This window comes from Polypterus senegalus, chromosome 4, assembly GCF_016835505.1.
Source record: "Polypterus senegalus isolate Bchr_013 chromosome 4, ASM1683550v1, whole genome shotgun sequence".
NCBI lineage: Eukaryota > Metazoa > Chordata > Cladistia > Polypteriformes > Polypteridae > Polypterus > Polypterus senegalus.
In genome coordinates, this window is record NC_053157.1 from 250,595,039 (window position 1) to 250,616,775 (window position 21,737).

Sequence of the window (21,737 nt, forward strand, 5' to 3'; positions counted from 1 at the left end):
TTACCAATTCATTATTAAAACCAAATGCTCATGTATTAATAATCTCTAATGTTCAAGGCCTACAAGAACATAAAGTAAAGAAGAAGAAAAAATATTTAAAGTAAAACAAAATGTCAAGAACATTCACATTGTAACAGGCCTGGCTCATTTTGGATTAACTCTGCTGGTTATCTGATGAAACACAGAAAGCAAGCTGATGAAATGTCAGCTAATAGGAGCGCCACAGAACAATCCCACCAATCATGTGAGACCTTCTGAATGAAGACAGACCAGGGAGGGCAGCTGGCTTTGTTCACGTCTTACAAGTCTGTCCTTCTCAGAGTGCCATCCACTTTGTGCTCCAGTCCCAAACTCCAAATGTGCTACGGGGTGCAGTGGGGTTGCCGATCTGGAAGTGGCACTCTATACAGGGCTTATGAACGGTGCCATAAAAATCAACAAAAGTTACTGATCAAAAATGTCATGTTACGTGTTTGTATGACCTTTGTGATGATATTACAGTTTCAGAACATGCTAACTGAATAATAACAGACTTATTCAGTGCATGGTAACAGATTTGAAATCAAAAACACATGAACTCTGAAGTCTGCATGCCACGGCTGTCCTCAACAGTCCACTCAGGAGTGACTGACAGACAGTTCTTTCCACCAATCAGCTTTCTTATGTTGTTTGTACCTGCCTTTTCTGTACTGTCCTCAAACTGAAACCTGAACCAACACATTCGGAGTATAGAGCGTCCTTCACACACCACCACAGGATATACTGACATGGAACAAAGTAACATCCATTATATTTTTCGGTTAATTTATCAAATTAACAGCTGGGGCAGCAGAGATCCCTGTGTGTTTTCTGCTTTGTCTTCCCTTTTTCTCTTATATGTCAGACAATAAAATCAGTTCATTTCATTTTCATTGTGTTCTACATACATTATGGTGTCCCATTTCTCATGAAATTACTATTTTTATTTTAAAGAATCATCCTTCTATACATTTCTCCTTCAACCCTGAATGTTTCATTTTATTTGTATTTAGATCTTCTTAAATTCCCACTTTTTGACTCACCCTTGACACACAGCTGATTACTGTGTTTGGTTTGTAAAGACTCTTATTTATAAATGATAACCTAAATTAGTGTAAAAGTCTTATAAAGCCCCTCTACATTGGTCTGTCATGTGATGGCTCTCTTTTTAGTCTCCTGTCCTCCTCGAATGTCCCTCCCCAGTATCTGAATGGACAGCATTGGCTGTCAGCTGACCTCACTAAATGACTTCTTCATTATCAGAGTTAAGAACGGCTGTCTGCACTCAGCCCAGGCGTCAGCCATCAGATGATATCCCAGAGATGGTACAAGTTCATTGATACTCAGATAAGGCCCCATCTCCAAAGCTCCGAAACAAAAATATTCCCCTCATTGTCAGTGGCACCTCCTGGTAGTTGGCACTGCACTGTGGATTTGATTTGACTTCTCGATTTTTTATTATTACATTGAACTTTTTCAGTTATGATCTGTGGCTGAAGTTGTTATCACTGCACAGTTCTGTTGCTACCTCATTCTGTTGTCTGCTGTTTGTATTGTTCACCATCTTATGTCACAGCACTAATGCAGAGATGATCAGTCCCTGTATGGCTGATGAACTGGCAGTGCAGTTTCTGAGTCTTTCATGAAATCTTACATTTTGCTTATGATGGCTGATACAGAAGGACCACTTTCAACATTCAGAACAGCTAAGAGGCTTACCACAATACTGTAAGCCAGTCATTTATGATTATGAAGGCCACTGCTGTCTGAACAATGTTAACCACATTTAGGACAACAATGAGGTTTTTTCTTACACCTATATGTTGTTGAAGAAGATTCTTGTTGTTTGTGAAATGTGTTGTATTCCAGTGTGAGTTCATATGTGGCTCTGAGGTGACGTCACATCTATGATCTGTTTGCCACTATCCGTGTTTTTTCCACTATTCTTATGTACTTATTAACTACTTTAACCTGGAGTCCTTTACCGCATTTTTTTGCCTGAGGACGCAATGGAAAGATCATTTGACATTTCTGGGACAGACTTTACTCCAATAGGACTTTGTGTGTGTCTCTGAAAACTTTTTCTAGAAGAGTACCCTTTACCACGTTCAGAACAGGTGTACTGCTTCTCTGCAGTGTGAATCCTTCTGTGGCACTTAACCCATTAAAGCCCATACTTTTTTAAATAAACTTTTTATTGAAAATTTGTTAATAATTTGTTTAGAAGGGTATTTAGAAGCAATATGTATGATTTTTCGAAAAATATCTTTCAACTGTTGCAAATGGTGGACTGTCCTAAAAATAGGACGCTGGGACAATAAGGTAACATTTCACAAATTAGAAATATTATATATAAGAACGAATTTGAATGACAAATATTTTTACTACGTTTGTTTTTACATTTGTATGCAATAACAACTACAAAAACATATTGAAAATGAAAAAAAAAGAAACATGAATTTATCATTTCTGGGTGTGATAAGTGGTGAAACAGTTCTTGCACCAAGTTACTTCACATTTTTTACAAAAGGTGAGAGGTTTTGCATTGCAGTTTTCTCCCTGGCATATCCTTTGTTTGTCTCGTCTTGATCCAAAGTGATCTTTTCCATCGTATCTAATGTCTGGGATGGATGTTGAAGAGGATGTGTTGGCTGCTCTCCCGTGCTTTGAAGTGTTTCTTTTCAAATAAGCAATGACGACATTTCTTCTGAATTCAAGGAGGTCCATGCTAGAATGAGAAACCTTCCTGTACACAATCCAGGCATTTACAATTGCCATGTCAAGCATTCTTGTGAATAAACACCAATACCACTTTTTACCACGAATGGACACATCATACTTTCCCACTAACCAATCATGGTGGTCAACTCCACCCATGTACTTGTTGTATGATTTGATGGCATTTGGTTGTGGAACAGACACCTTCTGCCTTGACGTCCTGCTCCAACGTGATGCATGACTCAGGGGATAAACAGTGTCAAAATTTGTCCCAATAGCGACACAGTTGTTGTCGTTCCACTTCATAAACAGAACTTCTCCTTCTGAATCAAACGCAGAATCAAAAGTGCCCCTGGGCTCCTTAGACAATTCCTTGGAATCTTTCAAAGGGCATTTGCACAGGTGGTTCTGCCTCAGTGTACTAGATGCTCTAAAACCAACATCTCTCAAATGAATAAGCAAATCTCTGCTGGTAAAGAGATTGTCGAAAAACACCCAGTGACTTGCGGGCTCTCTTGGACAGGGTCCAACATATTTAGAACAACGCGAGACCCTAATGCCAAATAATCTCTCTCATTCTGAGCTACTTCCTTACCACAGTATAAACTGAAGTGGAAACAATAGCCACTTGATCCACACAGTGCCCAAAATTTGTATCCAAAACGGATCGGCTTCCCTCTGATAAACTGCTTCAATCCGTGGTGACCATAATATTTGACTATCATTTCATCAATCAATCAATCAATCAATCAACATTTATTTATATAGCACATATTCATACAAAAAAATGTAGCTCAAAGTGCTTTACAAAATGAATAGAGAAATAGAAGACACAATAAAAAATAAACAGAAGTCAACATTAATTAACATAGAATAAGAGTAAGGTCCGATGGCCAGGGTGGACAGAAAAAAAAAACTCCAAAGGCTGGAGAAAAAAATAAAATCTGTAGGGGTTCCAGACCAAGAGACCACCCAGTCCCCTCTGGGCAATCTACCTAACATAAGTCAAACAGTCCTCTTTGTATTTAGGGTTTTCATGGAAGGACCTGATGATGATGGTCACGTAGACTTCTGGCTTTCAGTCCATCAATGTTGGTGCATCATGATGCTTTGAGTAGGTGGTGGTGGCGCAGGCCGCCACCACAAAGAAACCGGAAAAATCGACTGCAAGGTGTTTGTCAAATATGCCCCATCTTCTGAAATTCTTATTCAGAGCGACTATTAGAGTGCGCACTTTGAACCCTCTATCATCTTTATTCTCTTGAACCTTGCTGTTGTCACTGAAGTGCAGCATGCTTTTTAGTTTGAGGTACCTGTCTGAGAAACGAGGCATGAGTCACCACACGACGGAAAACAGACAGTGCTCTACGAACGGGGCGAGTGACGAAGAAAACTGATGCCTTTATGTCCCAGCGTCCTATAAATAGGACGGCACAAATCTCAGAGGTGCCACGAAAAGAGTAAAGAAAAGACGACGCTCCCACCTTCGAATATACACCCTGTGATGCATAATAAATATGATCTGATCAATTATTCACATTTGAAATATATGTTCATTGCACAAAATACAAAAATTAGGAAGAGTGACGAACATGAAAAAATTCTTCAAAATCAAATCGGCCTAGAGATCTTAAAAAGTTGCGTACAATAAAAAAAATAAATAACACTCATAAATAGAGTTTCTTCTTTCATAAATAATTACTTCAAAAGAAATATATGGTATGTGACAAATACAAAATAATAAAAAGTTTTTATTTTTTATTTACCTTTATTTAACCAGGCAAGACAGATTAAGAACATGTTTCTTATTTAAAACTGTGGCCTGGAAAGGGCAAAGCCTTAAGAGGGAAATGGGGTATGGGGGTAAGAAAAAAATAAATAAATAAATAAAACATATTAAGAAAGATACATATATACAATATAAACGAAATTACGAAAAGAAAAAGAAAATAAATAAATAATAAAGAAAGAAAGAAATGAAGAAACAGTGAATAAGTTACATGTTTACAAAAAATGTCATAAAATATTATATAAACAATATGAACATTGGAGCAACAATGAGTAGAGCAGCAGTGAATTGGAGCAGCTAGCCTAAATAACAGCGACACACATCTTTATAATAAGCTGAAACCCGTGATTGGAAAGCTGATTTAGGAATGAAATTATTCAATTTTAACATTTTCTGCAGGTCATTCCAGTCTCTAGCAGCAGTGTTCTGAAAAGACGACAGGCCAAGTACAGAAGTAGCCTTAGGAACTGTCAGCAGAATCAGATTAGCAGAATGAGTATTATACACAGAAGAAGAAAAGTGTAACAATTCCTGTAAGTAAGGAGGGGAAAAACCAAGGAGAGTTTTGTAAATAATCATAAGCCAATGGATTTTACGGCGGGTGTACAATGAAGACCAGTTGAGAGAAGAATACAGGGTACAATGATGGGTTTTGAAAGGAGCATTTGTTATGAACCGGATGGCAGAGTGATAAAGAACGTCGAGCTTCTGAAGCAGGCCTTTGGATGCTGATCTGTAAATAACATCACCATAGTCAAACATGGGAAGGATTGTCATTTGAACCAGAGTTTTCCTAGCAGATGATGTAAATGCAGAACGCATTCTATAAATGAACCCAAGTTTTAATTTGATCCTAGACTTCAGATTGTCAATGTGCTTTGAGAAAGATAGAGTATTATCCAGCCAAATTCCCAGATATTTATATTCAGTAATCTGGTCCAGTGGTGTCCCGTCAAGGGAACAGATACCTGAAGAGTAAAAGTAAGTGTCCTATTTACAGGTTATGTGCTTGGACATGAGAATCATTTGCCACACTCTGGAAAACAATATGGTTTCTTTCCAGAGTGAATTCTCATGTGACCTTTATGAGTCGTGCTGTCTGAGAAAAGCTTGCCACAGTCAGAACAGCTTTGTTTGTTACCAGAATGAAATATTATATGCTTGTGAAGAGAACTGTTATATGAGAACCTCATTCTACATTCAGTACAACTGTAAGGCTTCTCTCCAATATGACTTCTCCTATGATTATAAAGAGAACTGAGGTGTGAGAATTGTTTGCCACATTTCAAGCAAAGGTGAGGTTTCTCTCCCAAGTGTTGTGAGAACTGCTTATCACACTCAGGACAACAATAAGGTTTCTCTCCAGTATGAGTTCTGATGTGGCACTGAAGTGTGCTTAAATATAAGAATTGTTTCTCACATTCAAAACAGCAATGAGATTTTTCTTCAGTATAGACTTGGCAAATGGATAAAGACCTTACTGCATGGTATACCATTTGCCACATTAAGAGCATATATACTGCATTTTCACATTAGTGGGAGTTTGTGCGTTTACTTAAAAAAAGCTTATTTTTAAAACCTTTTTCCACATTGAGAACAGCAATATGGTATCTCTCCAGTATCAATTTCTATGTGCCTTTGAATACTGCATTTGGTAGAAAATTGCTCGGCACTTGCCGGACAATAGTGGGATTTTTCTCCTATGTGGATTCTTCTGTGCCTCTGAAGATAGCTTCTCCTTGACAATGACTTACCACATTCTGGACAAAAATGAGGTTTTTCTCCTGTGTGGATTCTTCTGTGCCTCTTAAGATGGCTTCTCCTTAAGAACGACTTACCACATTCTGGACAACAATGAGGTTTTTCTCCAGTGTGTATTCTTCTGTGTCTCTTAAGAATGCTTATACATGAGAACGACTTACCACATTCTGGACAGCAATGAGGTTTTTCTCCTGTGTGTATTCTTCTGTGCCTCTTAAGACAGCTTCTCCTTAAGAATGATTTACCACATTCAGGACAACAATATGGTTTTTCTCCAGTGTGAATCTTTATATGCTTATTAAGATCAATTTTGTGTGTGAATTGTGGGCCACATTCCAAACATTTTTTTCCAGTATGAATTTTGATTTCTATCTCCACTTGGTGTCGATCAGTTTTGATGGCTTCTGTCTGTGTTACTCCAGTAGCAGGGAGAGAACTGCACTGCAAAAAGGCTGCTGTCAGGTTCTCTGATCCTCTTGCCGATTTCTTCATACCTTTCTCTTTGTATTGAGGAGAGAGCTGAACAAATGAAGGTGGAGAGAAGCTGCCATTCTTCTGTAAATCTGAAATAACACAAAAAAATTTTACTTTATTTTACCCTGTCACCCTTATCTAAGGCGACTTACAACATTTGAGGCACAATTGGTTACATTTCTCTTGTTTTTCCCACTGGAGCACAGACAGGTCACGTGACTTACTCGAGGTCACATGGTGTCAACAGCTGAATTTAAACCTGCAACTTCAGAGTTTGATGTGCAAATTCCTAACCACTACCTGCCTTTTAAAATAAATTAAACAGTACAAGTAAAGTGGTTTGAGTTCCTTCCTCACACTGAGGTGACATTTCTGGTCTGGCCTCTCCATGTGTGGTCTTTACATGTTCTGCTGCTGTCTGTTTAATTTTTCCATATTTCTCTCATATGTGAAAGACAGGCCTAATCTGATCAATCGATCACAAATCAAATCAACCCATTTTCACTCCAAATGAATTAACCGATTAGCTGATCTTAACAACTGACCTTGAATGATAAAATCATGCAAGACAAAGTTCCAACATTACCAAAATACAGAAACATGTAACAAACAAATAACAAATTTTTGGTTTGTAATTAATGTGCAAAAAGAAGTCGGTGAAGGAGGTTTCTCTGCTAACACTTTCAACAATACAAGCCTTATTCAGCATCTCAGAAGTCAACACAGAAGGGACTGGTGTGAAGAACGAGCTGTTCAAAGGCTGAGGCGACCAGCAAGCTTAGTCTAGCTCAGTCACCTACTCTCACTCGGTCTCCAGCAATAGCAGCACTTAGAAAACTCAACCTTATAATACTGACAGCAAGAACGCCAAAGACTTACTGTGACAGCAAAAACAGTGGAATTCCAAAGCGTGGACAACCAGCCACTTGCAGTTCTGAAAAATGTCACCTTCTAGATCAGGGGTGCCCAATACATCGATCGCGATCGACATGTAAATCGGAAGAGGTAGTGCAGGTAGATCGCGTTGCATTCAAAAAAACATTTTTTTTTTTAAAATGTTAGTCTATCATATATCCTTCTTGATTGACATACAGGGAGGCCAGTCTGAGATCTCTTTTCTTCTAACTCACTGGTCATCCGCCACGCACGATTAAACACGTGCACTGCTGCAAAACTCTGGCTATCTAAGTGATCTAAGTTAGCCTTCCAATTTATATTGACTAAAGAAGGGATTTAAAAAAAAATGTGTTGGTTATGGGCTGGATGTGGAATTGGAATAGGTTTTTTTTTCCTCATATTGTCACAATCGAAGTGCGTTTTTCTGATCTGTCAATCTATCATTGCTATTCCAAAGAAGAAAAACGTGGAAAGGCACTTTCGAACTGTCCAGAAAAGCAGTGAAAAAGACTTCCTTCCAAAAAGTTATCTGACAAAGAGAAAGGGAACTAAAATCGGAGTTAATGGGACAGCCATCATTTTCACTTGGCTGAATTCAAAAGCAAAGGCAAACACACCGAAGCATCGTTCCAGGTGAGTCAATCGATCATTATGCATAAGAAGTCCTTCCAAGATGGAGAGATGATAAAAGATGCCTTCGTTGAGGCAGATGGCTATGGAGAAATTCCTGCTGAGATTTCAAGACCCCTGTCCAGAGAAAAAGGAGTTTCATTTAAAATGTAGAATACAAGCAACTTAATAACGATCAATGGCCACTAGACTTAGCATTTTTTTTCTGATCTGACCAACATGTTGAATAAGCTTAATTTACAGCTGCAAGGAAAAGAGAAAACCACAGTCAATATGATTAGCTCAGTCAATGCTTTCAAATGAAAAATGCAACATCTGTCCTCAAAGCTGCAGGGCCTTGATTTGGAGAACAATCAAAACCTCGTGTCACAGCTGGAGACGCAATGAAAGGCGTGTGCGCAACTTGACAGCATCCGCTACACAAAGCAGATTGAAAATTATCTGTCAGACTTTATGTAATGGAAAAAGAGTAACTATCTGAGTGTGGCCCAATATAGCACAGTAAAAGTAGCATTTCTTCTTCACAAATGTACTCAAATAAAAGTAAAAAGTATGTTGCAGTAAAATTACTCCTAGAAGTACAATTTTTTAAAAAAGTTACTCAAGTAAATGTAACAGAGTAAATTTAACTCATTACTACCCACCTCTGATACTCAATATATATATATATATATATATAGTCACAAAACTGAGACATACTCGAAGAAGTTTTGGGGCAGCCACCCGTATATTTGGTATCCTAGCTGCAAAATCGTTTCTTTCACCAACAACAGCACTGATGTGCATACAAACGAGTCCAAGACAAGACTGAGGGTAAGGGGAAAAAGGGCAGGCTTTTAAAGGGGAAGACAGGAAGTGAGGTCATGGGAATCGGGCACGTGTTCGTCACTCATTGGATCAGGCCCGGACGTGACATCAGGGGCCGGCGCCTGTTGGTTCTGTCTCCATTGGTTCGGTCCCGAAGTGATGTCACGAGAGCCAGGTGGAGTCTCCCAGGGATGGTCTACAGGGAAGTGAGAAAAGAGTCAGTGCACTCTGCCACAGCCCGGCCTGTCTCAGAACTGCCATCACTCAAGCCCTTTAGCTGCCTCCCATGCGCACGTGTGTGACAAGGCCCCCCCCTTAGCCCAGACCCGTCGGGTCGGGCGACCCTAACCGAGAGGTCGTGAATCCGAGAAAGAGCATCAGCGTTGGCATGGAGAGCACCCCGACGATGAACGAGCGAAAACTTGTACGGCTGCAGGTCAAGAAACCACCGGGTGACCCGGGATTCGACTCCTTGTGCAGGGCCATCCACTGTAGAGGCCCATGGTCCGTGACAAGAGTGAACTCCCGGCCCAACAGGTAGTACCTCAGCTGAGTAATCGCCATTTAATCGCCAGAGCCTCCCTTCCACCGCTGCATACCTGGTTTCCCGTCCAACAGTTTCCGCTTAGGAACATGATGGGGTGTTCCACACCATCGACGCTTTGGCTCAGCACGGCGCCCAGGCCTGTGTCCGAAGCGTCCGTCTGGAGGATAAAAGGCAAAGAGAAGTTAGGTGCCATCAAAATAGGTGCGGACGTAAGGGCCTGTTTCAAGTCACTAAATGCAGTGCCTGTGTTCTCAGTCCATACCACAATGTTCGGGCCCTCTTCTTTGTTAAATCAGTCAAGGCGCCGCTTCTCCGAGAACCGGGTACAAACCGGGCGGTAGTACCCGCTAATCCGAAAGGCTTGGACCTGCCGCTTGGTTCATGGACGGGCCATTTCAAATGGCATCAACTTTGGAGCACTGTGGCCTCACGGTACCCCACCCACCAGGTAGCCTAAATATTTGGCTTCACTTAACCCAAAGAAGCATTTCTTGGGATTAATCCGAGCCCGCCTCACCAAGTGTTCGCAATACCGCTCGGACCTGCTGTAGGTGTTCTGTCCATGTGCTGGAATAGATGACCACGCCATCCAGGTAGGCAGCACTGTATGAGTTATGTGGCCGAGCACTTTGTCCACCAGACGCTGGAAGGTTGCTGGAGCCCGTGTAACCCAAATGGAAGGACACGATACTGCCAGTGTCCGCTAGGGGTACTAAACGCGTTTTTTTCCTTCGCGGTGTCCGTTAAAGGAACCTGCCAGTACCCTTTCTCATGTCAAGTGTGGTCAAGTATTGAGCCTGTCCCAGCCTCTCGAGGAGGTCGCCCACTCGAGGCATAGGATAAGCATCGAATTGGGAGACTTGATTGCCGACGGAAGTCATTGCAAAACCTCCAACTCCGCCAGGCTTACCGACGAGCACAATTGGGCTGGACCAGGGACTATAACTTTCCTCAATCACACCTAGCTCCAGCATGCGCTTGATCTCAAGCTCCACTTCAGCCCTTTTTGCCTCGGGAAGACGATACGGGCGTTCTCGACAACAACCCCGGCTCTGTCACAATGTTGTGCTCAACCAGAGAGGTCCTTCCGGGGCGTTCACTGACTACCTCCCGGACGGCCCGGATAACTGTTTCCAGCTCCTGCCGTTGTCTGGGACTTAAGTCCGTACCGAAGTTAAGGCGGTGTGTGTGAGCGAAGAGTGAGCGGGGCTGGCCGGAGGAGGGATCGGGTCCCTGTCCTTCCACGGTTTCAGCAAGTTCACATGATAAACCCGCTCCTTTGGCCGACGCATTGGGTTGACTCACCAAATAGTCGACCAGCCCCTTCCTCTCCTTAACTTCATAGAGGGGCCTTGCCAATGGGCAAGCAGCTTAGAGTGGGAGGTAGGCACTAGGACCATGACCCGATCTCCCGGGTGGAACTCCCGAAGAGACGTGTCGCGGTTGTAATAACGGGCCTGTGCTGCTTGTGCTTCTTCCATGTGACTTTTAAGGAGAGGCCGAATCTTTCCCAATCTATCGCATAACTGCGCGATATACTCTAATATATTTGTAGAGGGAAGAGCCTCTTCTTCCCACCCTTCTTTTAGAATGTCTAATATGCCCCGAGGTTGTCGCCCATACAGTAATTCAAAAGGGGAGAACCCCGTGGAGGCTTGTGGGACTTCCCGATAAGCAAAAAGGACGAGGGGGAGGAGCTGATCCCAGTTCCTTCCATCCTCGCTGACCACCTTACGCAGCATTTGCTTGAGAGTCTGATTAAACCTCTCTACTAACCCGTCGGTTTGAGGATGATACACCGCGGTCTTTAAATGCTTTATTTTCAGCAACTTGGCAGTCTCCTTGAACGTCTCCGAGGTGAAAGGTGTCCCCTGGTCTGTCAAGACTTCCTTGGGAACACCCACACACGAAAAGACCCCTAGTAATTCCCGTGCGATAGCTTTGGATGTAGCTGAGCGCAACGGAACAGCTTCAGGGTATCGTAGCGTAATCCACGAGGACTAAAATGTACTTGTGTCCTCGGCTGAGGGCTCTAGGGTCCAACCAAATCGACCCCGATTCTTTGGAAGGGAACATCAATCAGGGGTATAGGGACAAGAGGAGCACGGTCCCTCCTGGGAATTTGTCGCAGTTGACACTCCGGGCAGGAAGCGCAAAAGCGACGAACCTCCTCATTGACTCCCGGCCAGTAGAAACGGAGCTTGATCCGCTCCAGAGTTTTTTCGGTGCCCAAGTGGCCACCTAGGAGGTGGGCGTGTGCTAGCTCGCAGACCTGCCGCGGAAGGTACGCGGAACTAGCAGCAGCTTTCTCTCCTGCCCATCATGCATTGCTACACGATAAAGAAGGTCGTTGTCTAATACAAAGTAAGGGCCCTGTGGTATAGACTGATCAGTGCGTGGCCATTTACAAGGACCACTGCATTTTTTGCAAATTTCAGGGAGTCATCATTCCATTGCTCCCTTCTGAAAGAAGCGGCGCTCTTTAAATTGAAACCGCAATACAGAGAGAGGGTCAGCGCCGACCTCAAGGGGCGTGGCCTCCTCCCGCTCCGCCTCGCTTCAGTGGATGACGTACCAGCACGCCGACGGCCCGAGGGTAACCACGTCCCTCAGGGAAGCCGCTTCGTCCCTCTCTGCCGGCTGATTACACGGCGTGGAGGCAACTTGAGACGGCTCGTGCCCGCCTATAACAAGGCTCAAAGTATTCCCGGAGTGGTATGTGTCTCACCGCTTTAATTTCAGGCCAGTTCCCCCAGTATCACCGGGTGTGGAGGATCAGGAAGGATTGCCACAGTTAATTTCCGGACTGATCCCCCGTAACTGATGACACACGTGGCGGCCTTGTACCAGCGGGTTTCCCCGTGGACACAGGTTATACCGACCTTATAATTTAACCACTGTCGCGGTAGCACAAAACGGCGAGCAACAATGGTAGTGTTGCTGCCGGTGTCTAACAGAGCAGACGTTTTGTACCCGTTGACGACCACCATGCCTGTGTGTGGAACCGCCAACGGGTTTATCAGAGCACACCAACCCCTCCTCCCCCTCCACCTGCATTCCGCCTCATTCCCAAGCGGTTTGAGCGCCCGCGACCCCGGGACGCCGCACAAGCTCTGGGTTGTACAGGGGGCTAGGTGTTGGGACATACCCGTTGAGTTCGGCTAGAGGACGGTTCAGCTCCCCAGATTGCAGGCCGTCCTTTGTTTCTCCACGAGCTCTATGAGCTCTGCCATGTTTATAAATTCCCTACCCCAGACCGGCTGGGTGAAACCACGGGTAGTGTGTCCAGAAGCAGGTAGCAAGCCACCTGCTCTATGACTTGGGAGGGCTTAAGTTTCTGTGGCCGCAGCCACTGCCCTACTTTTTCCCATAGGGACCAGGCTTGCTGTGGGGTTGGCCGCTCTGGGTCAAACCTCCAGTTTTTCAGGTTACTCACCTGCCAGTCTGGGGCACCCCTAGGTGGAAATCGGGGCTCTGGCTTCACAGGGAGGCAGGCACTCTCCTCCGAGAGAGCACAAAGAGCCCTCTTCGCCTCCCCTTCCGGCAGCCCACGCCTGTGAGCCCCTCCCAACACTCCCTGGCCTGTCTAGATTGCCTATATGAGCATGCCGGAGCAGAGCCTGTACCGGGCCACTCCGAAACACGGGCCACCCTCCCCGCCTGAAAACTCGGCCCCGGAACGATCCCACCTGGACGTTTTGCAGGTCCTGTCCCCTTCTCTTCCAGGACTTCTCCATCCTGCCGGCTACGCCAATGTCACAAAACTGAGACATACTCAAAGAAGTTTTGGGGCAGCCACCCGTATATTTGGTATCCTAGCTGCAAAATCGTTTCTTTCACCAACAACAGCACTGATGTGCATACAAACGAGTCCAAGACAAGACTGAGGGTAAGGGGAAAAAGGGCAGGCTTTTAAAGGGGAAGACAGGAAGTGAGGTCATGGGAATCGGGGACGTGTTCGTCACTCATTGGATCAGGCCCGACGTGACATCAGGGGGGCCGGCGTCTGTTGGTTCTGTCTCCATTGGTTCGGTCCCGGAAGTGATGTCACGAGAGCCAGGTGGAGTCTCCCAGGGATGGTCTACAGGGAAGTGAGAAAAAGAGTCAGTGCACTCTGCCACAGCCCGGCCTGTCTCAGAACTGCCATCACTCAAGCCCTTTAGCTGCCTCCCATGCGCACGTGTGTGACAAGATATATATACACTCACCTAAAGGATTATTAGGAACACCTGTTCAATTTCTCATTAATTCAATTATCTAATCAACCAATCACATGGCAGTTGCTGCAATGCATTTAGGGATGTGGTCCTGGTCAAGACAATCTCCTGAACTCCAAACTGAATGTCAGAATGGGAAAGAAAGGTGATTTAAGCAATTTTGAGCGTGGCATGGTTGTTGGTGCCAGACAGGCCGGTCTGAGTATGTCAAAATCTGCTCAATTACTGGGATTTTCACGCACAACCATTTATAGGGTTTACAAAGAATGGTGTGAAAAGGGAAAAACATCCAGTATGCATCAGTCCTGTGGGCGAAAATGCCTTGTTGATGCTAGAGGTCAGAGAAGAATGAATGGGCCGACTGATTCAAGCTGATAGAAGAGCAACTTTGACTGAAATAACCACTCGTTACAACCGAGGTATGCAGCAAAGCATTTGTGAAGCCACAACACGCACAACCTTGAGGCAGATGGGCTACAACAGCAGAAGACCCCACCGGGTACCACTCCTCTCCACTACAAATAGGAAAAAGAGGCTACAATTTGCACGAGCTCACCAAAATTGGACAGTTGAAGACTGGAAAAATGTTGCCTGGTCTGATGAGTCTCAATTTCTGTTGAGACATTCAAATGGTAGAGTCAGAATTTGGTGTAAACAGAATGAGAACATGGATCCATCATGCCTTGTTACCACTGTGCAGGCTGGTGGTGGTGGTGTAATGGTGTGGGGGATGTTTTCTTTGCACACTTTAGGCCCCTTAGTGCCAATTGGCCATTGTTTAAATGCCACGGGCTACCTGAGCATTATTTCAGACCATGTCCATCCCTTCATGACCACCATGTACCCATCCTCTGATGGCTACTTCCAGCAGGATAATGCACCATGTCACAAAGCTCGAATCATTTCAAATTGGTTTCTTGAACATGACAATGAGTTCACTGTACTAAAATGGCCCCCACAGTCACCAGATCTCAACCCAATAGAGCATCTTTGGGATGTGGTGGAATGGGAGCTTCGTGCCCTGGATGTGCATCCCACAAATCTCCATCAACTGCAAGATGCTATCCTATCAATATGGGCCAACATTTCTAAAGAATGCTTTCAGCACCTTGTTGAATCAATGCCACGTAGAATTAAGGCAGTTCTGAAGGCGAAAGGGGGTCAAACACCGTATTAGTATAGTGTTCCTAATAATCCTTTAGGTGAGTGTGTGTATATATATATATATATATATATATATATATATATATATATATATATATATATATAAAGCATTTTTAAAATACTTCGATCATTTTGACCTGGTCATTTTAAAAGTAGCTCACAAGCCAAAAAAGTGTGGGCATCCCTGTTCTAGATCATTTAGATCCACAATTCCATCTGCCAGCGAGTGTTTGTTAACTGATTTATTTGTATAATTAATTAACAAGATATTAGATGTTTTGACTAAAATCCCTTTTATTAGCCTTTCAGTGAATTTGTAGGTAGATGAGAGGAAAGGGATGCAGAGTTTTACGGCGCTGCTACATAAATATACATCGTTATCAAGTGGACGTCGATTAGTTAGAAATTGTAATCAGCCCTCTTATTTGCTTGATGGGTAAAATGGTATTAGCCTAGTTTATAGACCTAAACAAAATAATACTAATTACACATAATAAGCACCGAGTGTGAATAGTCACTACACAGTTACAAATTCTGTAACAGATATTATTATTATAATGATTTTTTTCTCCAAATTAAACAATGGTACAAGGACACGTATTACACAGATGATTGCAAATCTCAAACATATAAATTGCTTAGTGTCGATGTCTCGACCACACAGACGCACTCAGAGTGACAGACGACAGCCGAGAGATCTAAAGAAACTCACCGCCAACAGAACTGCAGAATGCATGAAGAAATTGTCAAGAAAGATAAAAATGATATTTGAGTCAGCAGCATCAGAGGTGAATTTTTATCTCTATGAACCTCATATCACAAGAGATACTGGGCCACTGGCTTCCTGGAGGAGCAATAAAAGTCATCGTCCTACCTGTGCCCTCCTTATACGAGTAGGGACAGCGAGGGTCTGTTCAGTACGGCAGCACACGTTGTTAATGACAGGGGGACCAGACTGTCCTCAGAACATGCAGAGGTGCTTAAATTCATAGATAAGAACCTGAAGCGTTCACCAAGACTATCTCGTTTTCTTCTTGTCGTAGTAGACAACTACAAGTATCTAATTGAACATTTTATTTGATTAGAAATATGGAGTATGATTAAGACATGCCTTTTGTTATGTTCAGCTTGCTTTTGTTCAATATGTGCACATTATGGGTAAATGTTCTTTGTGTATGCTGTAGCACTTTATTATGGAATGTGAAGTTTATGCATGGCTAAAATTACATTCATTATTTTGAAAAGAAAAACACGGTATTATTATTATTGATATCAGCAGATTCTAGTGGAATGGATGATCGATATCAGCTCTAAAGACTCCGATCAGAGCCTTGATACCCAATAATGTGTCTGAATTTGTGTTTTCTCTTCGTAATTGTAATGTATATGATGATATGTACATTATCTAGAACTTAATCTGGACTAAAAATAAACATACAAATATATCCGCTGGTGTTAGGGGACACAGTGTTTAGCACAGCTGTTTTATTATTCAGATGTCCTGGGGTCAAATCCTGCCCACAGTTGTTCTACATAGGGGCTGGTAATGGTGTTTCTGATCATTCTGGTTCTTCCCCTCATCCCCATAAACAAGCAGGTGAAGTGGAGTGGTGACTCCAAATTGACCCGAAGTGACTGTGGGAGACAGAAGCCCTTCAAGATCATCTCCAAGTGAAGATTTCACACCACTGCAAACTTGTCCAGGACATGCTGCCCCAGCAATTTCAGGCTGAGAGGAGAACACAAGATGCTGAAAGAAGACCCTGAGACCCCCTAAATGTCACCATGGCTCGTACAGGTAGCTCTTGTCACTGTTAACCTCAAAGTGCACGAGATTACGATTAGAAAGATGAGGCACATATTAGGTGAGTACTGGCTTGAGCAAATTCACTCTTATTTAGAGCACAGCGGTAAGGATTTTATTCTTATTTCTTTCTTTTTGTGGACATTTCTGCCTTAATGGTCATATACATGTATTTAACAAAATATGACTTTTGATATTTTCAATGAACGTCATGTGCTGTTGGCCTAACATACGTCACAGCTTCAGTCAAAGCTTCATGATGTTCAAGTCATGCACTGAACACTTTAGATTTTTCCTTATTCATCCAAGTTTTTCTAATTTATCATTTATTAGGTAACCTATTGTTTGTTATCATACACCCAAGCAGGTGGTCTTTATCCAAGTTCAATTAATCATGTTTTCCACTCTCATTTCAATCTTCTAAAAACATCAAAGCACCCACTGCTAGAATTTATAAACGCTCTCTTTCTTTTATATTTAATCACATTACTCACTTATTCCAACACTCCCAGGTGACTCTTCTCCTTCTCTCCCATTTTCCTCGGTGATTTTCACTTCAGACTCTGATAACTCTGATTTCAGTTCTGCAGAATTCTCCTGCATAGCCAGTCGTCCCGTATTAGTGGACCAGGACTGTAAACTGGATGGAGATTCTTCACAGGCATCTTGCTTGAAAATATGCTCAGTTTCATGCTTTTGAAGTTCAAGACCAACTGAGAAATCATTCAAATCCTCAGCTTTAATGGCAGCAGTCACCCCCTTGCACTCCTCCTCCTCTTTAAAAACTGAAATTCTTTCTTCGTGATCCTCCAGCTTCACACACACATCCTCTGGTGTGAGCCGCTCACAGTCCTCTTCTTTAATGTCCACCATTCTTTCATGCATGCCATCTTCTTTGGCAGAGGCCATGCTCTGTGGTAAACTCTTCTCTCTCTTTAAGTGTCTGCCCTTCTCTTCTCAGATTCAATTCTCACATGAACAGCCCTGAACTGGAGGCCATTAGACACCTCAGTGTATGGCCAAGTGAAATGGGAAAGTCCTGTGAACATAAAAGTGTAGAATTAACTTCATAAAGTCAATAAAAATAATGAGCACACTTCAGAGTCACAGTGCCCTCCATGAGGTTTGGTTCAAAGACACATTTTTCTTGATTTCTCCCTCTGCCTCACAGTGTAAAATTAAAAATCAAACAATTCAGATGTGATCAAAGTGCACTGCAGACCTTCATTAAAGGAGATTTGCATACATTTCAGTTCCACCATGTAGATATGACAACACTTTATCTACACGGCACCATCATGTTTGGACACAGCAATGGCAGGTCTATTAAAGCCGTCATATTTAGGGCTTTGTTGGCTACAGACTGACATGAACGTCAAAATGGAGGACGGGGTCTTCACATCACTGACACATTCACACGTTTCAGTGCAGGAAGTGTTGTAAAGACAAAGAGACCATCAGAAATTGTGATACAATTCATTCATTCTTTCTCAGATAAGAGTACATGGAGCTCCTCAGAAACTACTTCGTGATAATGGTGGGGAATCAGAGAGATGGCAGAGAATTTTAACATTGAAACAAAGACCACCGCTGCATACAGTCCCTGGGTAATGGACTACCTGAGAGACACAATCAGACACTCACAGAAATTATACAGAAAGTGATAAAGAATACTGGATGTGACTGGTTAGTGCCAGATTAGCGCCACAGGGCACTACTGGTAAAGAATACCATGCACAATATATATGGGTACAGCTCATATCAGGCAGTGTTTGGCCGAAATCCAAATCTTCTTTGTGTTCTCGTGGACAGACCACCCGCCCTAGAAGGCGCCACTAGGAGTGTATCAGTGGAGCACATATTCCAGCGCAGGACACTCCAAGAAGAGCATTTACTGAAGCCGAGTGTTCAGAGTGAATACGGAGAGCACTCCAGAGACAGGTTAATTCTGAAAATGATAAATCTGAGACAAAGTGGACGACCAAAGAGTGGACTGTGCAGAATGGAAGGGACCTGCAGATGTCACTGGACAGGATGGAGTTGTGAAATGTGTCAGACGTGGAGGTGCTCTTGGAAGGGCCCACCATTCTAGACTACGTAAAGTCACTGGTAAAGGTGACAATCGACAGACCACCAGCAGTGAGAGAGATGGAGAGAGAGATTTATCTAACACTACATCAGATAATGAAGACACTGGAGATGAGAAGGAGACTCTAAACTCTTCAGTCCCAGTAGAAGATGTCGATGTTGAAGTTGAGCAAACTCACAGGTTAAGACGGAGTCACTGTGTTTGTCTAAAAAAAGCAGCAAACTGCGAGATATGTGGACAGAGATGGTGGCATACAGATAAAGAATTAGATTGGGCTGGCAAAGCAGAAATTGGTATAATTTAGAGTTTACTGATCCTGACAGCACTGCTGACACAGAAGGGTCTGTCGACACATCAAGTGTGGATAATCTGCAAGATGAACCAGAAACTAATGAACTACAACTATGGGACTTGTGTGTGGAAATCACAGAGATATCAGCCGAGTTACCAAAGCATGAAGAGATAAGCAGTTGGGAATGAAATGGAGCATCTGAGGAGGTGGAAAACCACAAGATGGATATGCCCTTTAAAAAAAGACTTCAGCAGGAATCACACCTAAAGACCACCTAGTGGCACGAGGGTCTGAGGGGCAAGATAGGAGTGGGCTCAACAGGGATTCACCAACATGGGCATCAGAATCTGCTCACCAAGGTCTCTGAGGCGGCACTGCCACCTTAAATAATGAGGACAGACAGTTGAGCTCCAGCCCATAATAGTCGAGTCGCGGCTCTGCTGAGCTCTACAGCTTTCACATTTTGTATTTTGATGGCTAAAGGTGGTCCGACACAGCAGCCTGATTGGCTTGAGTCCTGGTATTCATTTAACACGCCATCTCTAGTAAGCTAAAGTATCAAAGTGTACAGACATACTGAAAGTAGATGTAAAGGATAAAAGATATTAAATTAAACAACACCGTTTCAAATATCACAAAAATGTACTCGTAATGCCATGCCAGCTGTAGATTTTACTGTATCCCTCCAGCAGCACTAGCTTGTGTAATGTTTGTATTTTTTATTTTCCATTAAACAAATCAAAGTCTCTCTATTACAATGAAACCGCACGAGCATCTTTCATGATAACAAACTAACAAAAAAATAATTTTAATTATTTCTAACAGGTCTCAGTATGAGACACACAGTTGGAAATTAAACCTGAACGCGCCCTGTAAATTTACATCGTTCGCCGCCACTTTAATAAACTTTGGCGATGACGGCTTTAGGAGGAAAAAGGAAAAAAAATATCAAGAACACGCAGAGCTCAAGAAAAATCAGAAATGAACGACGGGGCTGTGCGGGAGCGAGCGGCTGAACAAACGCGTGTCAGGCGGACAGCACAGTTCGGAGCATGCGCGAAATCAAAAGGAGAAACGGCGAGGAAAAGTGCACGAGCGCTAAGAGAGCAGAAGCAATCCCGAGTTAACGCGCCTCTGCCAAGTCAGATGTAGCGTTACATTTCACGGGACACCGACCGGAAAATAAATTAACGTAGCACCAGCTAAAAGTGCGCGATCCCCTTCATCCACATTAACCTTGTGAAGGTGCGATTTGCTGTTCCGTCTCCTCCATGTAGCGCTCAACCTCCAACACTTAAAAGCGAACCACGCGGCTTCAGGCACCCCCTCAAATGTAAAGGCGCTCAGCATCTCGGGGTCTTCCTCACTGCTGGCATTCCCTCCCGTACGCGATCGACACGTTCGACTTTGTCTCACCTTCCGCACCTTTGCTTGATCCTTTAATCGTGAAGAAGTCTGAGCACGAGGGTCTTATAAGAGAAAACTAGCGATGTGCTGCTGGATACTGACGTATTGACCTTTCGAAGCGCCGCTCTGAGGCTTGTTTGAAATGCGCCCGACACGTGATTTTGAGGCACGCTAGCGTCATGACGTCATTAATATCTGCGCAGTCAGCTGCCGATTTGGTCAGCCCCATCATCTGCTGAACAGCTCCAAGTAAATATTGCTGCAGAACGGAGTAAGATGGGCGTGACAAATCATGTAGACTTCAGCTAATCATATGTTAAATTTATGTACGTCATACCGTAAAAGCAGTTGGCCCTGCTGCATCTGCAATGTTAGCTGACGTATTAATATGCTGGGTAAAATCAAATGAGCCTAATAGTGGGGCTCGCGTAAAGTCCCTGCCCAAAGTTTTTTTAAAAAAGGACTTTTTTAAAAACAGTTATGTAATACTTGTCTGCAAGTTAACAAATACGTTTAGCAGACAATATGAATGATTCACATGGGACACTTCATTCCTTGTTGTGCAATCGTGTCCACCTAGAATCTGTAACAAATTAATATGCATTTATTTGGGTAAGGCAGCACGTTTTATAACAATCCAGCGTCTCTTCTACCCCATGTCGATCATATCAGAGGGGCTAAGAAACGCTTCACCAAAGCCGACTTGTATAAGCGCACGACACTCCTAATTAAACGTTTTTACTACTCAGTGACTCCCAGATCTGTAGCTGATTTGTATTATTGATTGAAAAGCAATGTGAGTAAAAGCGAGCTCTGCATAACTAATCACAACTGTCTTTAAAACAGAATTAGAGAAATCGACAGCGTCTTCTACAATTTAGGGAAAGCCTCGGGATTTCTGCGTTAATGAGACAGAAATGTTGGAAAGAAACTTTGAGAATTCATCCAGAGGTGGACATAAAGATCACTCAAGTACTGAGAAGAAGGAGCAGCTGGATAAGCACATCTGGAGCCAAACTTTCAAAAAACATCTGACTTTTTTTAGCAACATCCATTCCTTGTGAATTCATCTTTAAAAAAAAAGGGGGGGGGGTAAATAAGTAATCTTCCGAAGTGCAGCACA